We start from the raw sequence: 3,805 nt of genomic DNA, 5'->3' as shown, positions 1-3,805 counted from the left end.
CTGCGATGCCCCCCCCCCCCCCCCTCACATGACAATGCCTGGTTACTGGCCACTTAGGCCAGATATATCAATTATTAACAGTCCATACCATGTAATTCTCTAAAAAAGGAAAAAGTGGTTATGAAGCAAAAAGTTATACAGCAATACAGCAAGAATAACCCCCCGGCATTGGTTTCAGGGACCACAATAATAACCCCCAGCATTGGTGTTCAGTGGGTGCAATAATAACCTTTAGCATAGGTATCAGACACCTCAATAATAATGGGTACCTGATTAACAGTGTTTGCACCTCTTCCAAAAATACATCTAGAAACAATAAAAGAAAAACGATGATACACGTTTCCTTGGGACCACAATGATAAGCAGAAAACAGAAGTAGAATATTCACTCTTATGTCAGCAATTACGCAGTCTGCTCACTTAACTGAATATGCTATTTAAATAGGCACTCAATGATGTGCTTCTTACCCACAGGAGTCCTTCTATCAATTAAGTCAAGAGCTGTAAAGTATTCAAGATAAAACTTTGGGAAACATATGTGTCTGACGTAGAACATGATCACACAGCATTTAAAGTCATGACCCCTGCAAATAATTGAAATGCTAAAAAAAAGAGAAATTGTTCAACTTAGACATAAAACTCTGTGTCTTCTGTATGTTTGCATTTCACACAAAGATTTTTCAGATTGTACAAAGTGGATTATTATGTACATGGGAATCATTAGTGAGCAGCAAATATTATATGAAAATCTATTGAATTAATTTAAAATGTGTCTTCATATAGAAAATTTACTGAATGACAACCAACCGAGTCAATTAAATGGTCCTTTCTTGTTGAAAGCATGTAGCAAGGAAACTATAGATACAATAGGTTCTGACATCCAAACCAAGTAATGGAACACTGATATACGACCCTAGCCACAGGAGGGATACTATATGGTTTTGCACAGTTTGTTATGGTTACAATTTGAAACTGCTAGTAGTTACAACAGTAGACAGTGTGATTGCCATCTTCTCAGCACCTTCATTGGTGCATTTAAATGGGTATCTACTATTTTTAAAAGTGTGGTAGGCTGCAGAATTCCAAGGTGGTTTGGTTTTTCTGCCTTTATTGGTTGGCTGCTAACAAGAGACCTATTCGATTCCATACAGAAATGTCTACAGGAATGAGTGCATTCAGGACCATAGCAAGTCTATTGATTTTGTGTGTTATGTGGAAACTTCACCCACAGTAAACGTATACTCCAGTTTAAAAATCAAGTCTTGAGATGCATGAAAGGTGCACAGCCTTCCTGCTCAGCATTCAGGTTTTCATCCCAACTTAGCTTTAATAAACCAATGAGACAACAGACAATATTATTGGACAAAGGTTCTAACCCTTCCATACAGGAAGACAGGCCATGGCTGTGTGCCTCTGTGGAATGCTGCGCACTTCTGTGTATGCGTTCCTCGGCGTGTGCACAGACTAGTGCACATGCTCATTACGAACTATGGCACCAAACGGGCACTTTAAGGCTGTCACATCCTAAGTTCCATGCTAAGTGATCTTCAGCTGTTCCCTACTGTCTGGTTCCTTTATCCTGCATCCTGATTCTTCCGTTACCGACCCAGCTTGCCTTGACCTTCCAATTGCTGTTCTGTATCCCTCGATCACGGCTCTTTCTCAGCTACGCTTTTGCTTCTGTCTTATACTTCACCACCCGCAAGTTGTCAACCTGGCCTGTCCCCGACTACGTCTTGTCTGCTGTCCTGGTACCCTGCTGCCCGATTGTTGATGACCCAGCTTGTCCTGGACCTCACTACCAAAGATCTGCATTCTTCACTCCCTTTCTGCTGGAAGACATCTGCAATACTGATCCCAGCATCTCCAGTGACTGCACCATCAGCCGACACTCGTGCCATTTCTTGCCCTTGTGCACCCATTCTCCAGGGGTTTTTGGACTGGAGCAGCACGAAAGGCCACCCTCATCATCTCAGGCTCCCATCAATGTAAGTGACAGGTATAGAGTAGTGTCCTTTAGTTTCCTCAACTTGTGTCCATTTTGTAAAATTAAAGATATATGATACTTATTTGACAATGAAATGTGAGAGAATGGGAACTCATAGCATCAAGTATCATCTGACCACAGTAATCAGTAATCTGGTTGATGTAGGTTATTACTCTATGCACATCATCTTTGCGTTTTCCACTTAAATAAGTTGAAAAGAATGTCTTTATGTAACATGCATGTCAGTAGCACAGCTATCACACCAATATACTTTGAGAAGCAGCAGTATAGTAAGAGAAAGAGAACTACTGATGTTTCATGACAGCAAGAGCATAAGGCAAGCCATGACATATCATCTACTGCAAACTGTCATATGAGCTAAAGGAAAGACTGTTTCCAATTACACTTGATAAATGTCACATAAAATCAACAAGGCATGTAATGCAGTGAACGAAAAGTACCATTATGCTGCAATGCAGTTTTGTAAATCTAAACACAAAAGGACAATCCCAAAAGGACAAATATGTTCAGGAAGTATTATGAGTACATCTGTAGCCTGCCATACAACCTTGTTATGCGTAGCACTGAATATTCAGGTACTCCCTGTGCTACACTGCTTGTATTCCAATTACATTAGATTTATGTGTTTTTATATTATCATGAATATCACATTACTTCATTTTCACATACATGATCTATGTTGCTGTTCCCTTACATGGATAAACACTTTTTATGCACAGCAAAGATTTATTTTTTTTGTTTTGCATTTCTTTTTATCAACACCGTGTATTTTTGCTTCTTTTAAAGTGCTATGCCATGTGTTTCAGAAAGAGTTATTATATCCCAGATAGCAAGGATAACTTGCCACAAACTTGTAGGGGGGATAAATTGTAATTACCTGCTATCTGGGATGTGCACTACCTGCTTTCTCCTCAATTGGCATTTCATCAATGTTTTGTTATGGTTGCATATTGATTTTGGATTGTGTAGTGCATATTTTCATCTTAAAGTAGTATTAAACTCTCAAATGTTTTTTTAAAGGAAGAACTCCAGGCAGGATATATATTAACCCTTGCAGTGGGGCAACCCCCCTCGTTTTTGCCTAGGGTAAAAAAATAATAATAATAATACTCGCCCAAACCTCCAGCCTCTCTCCTTCTCTGCTGCAAGAATGGTATGTACGTCCCTCAGAGTCCTCACAACTAATTCACTGTATTGGACATGTCGGGGAGAGGGACAGATACTCAAGGGACTGATCTAAGAGCCAGCTGGCTTGGAAACTGAGGTTAATTTAATAATGAATCCAGATCAAACAAATATGTATTGCCCAGCAAAGTGTTTCTTTACATTTTTGGCCAAGCACTTACAGTCATCTAGGGTTATTGATTAAAGGGGTTCTAAAGCCTCCCGTTTTTTTTGCCTATATCTACTGCTGACAAGCAGTAGATATAGGCAAAAAGTTTTGTTTTTTTTAAACCCAGCTTAAACAGCAGTTTAGACTGACCTCATTATCGCTGCGCGCTCCCGCGGCGAGAGTCCGGAACTGTTCGTGCGGCCGCAAAGGATCTTGGGGCGGGCACATGCGCAGTTTGGATTCTCGGCCGGGAGACAAGCAGAGACGCAAGGTAAGTCTATGGAGGCGTGCAAACGCCTGCAGACACCGCTGGATCGGAAGTGCCTGTAAGCAGAGAGGAGTCAGCGCTGGATCGGAGAGCCGCCGCACTGCTGGAGGGACAGATAAAAACATCAGGAAAGAAGAGGAAGATCGGATTAAGAGACATAATTTAAGGAAAGTGCTGACATTAACATGGGGGGGGGG

The 3,805-nt window shown here is 40.9% G+C and overlaps 1 protein-coding gene across 1 annotated transcript in view; it reads right to left on the bottom strand.

Moving 5' to 3' along the window:
• Positions 1-3,805, bottom strand: part of LOC108783784 (cysteine-rich protein 1-like) — a 32,567-nt gene that overhangs the window by 5,075 nt on the left and 23,687 nt on the right. The gene's annotated exons all lie outside the window — the stretch shown is intronic.

This window comes from Nanorana parkeri, unplaced genomic scaffold (assembly GCF_000935625.1).
Source record: "Nanorana parkeri isolate BGI_ZX_2015 unplaced genomic scaffold, ASM93562v1 scaffold88, whole genome shotgun sequence".
Classification (NCBI taxonomy): Eukaryota; Metazoa; Chordata; class Amphibia; order Anura; family Dicroglossidae; genus Nanorana; species Nanorana parkeri.
The sequence above is the reverse complement of the archived record's forward strand: the minus strand, read 5'-3'. Positions and strand labels throughout refer to the sequence as shown.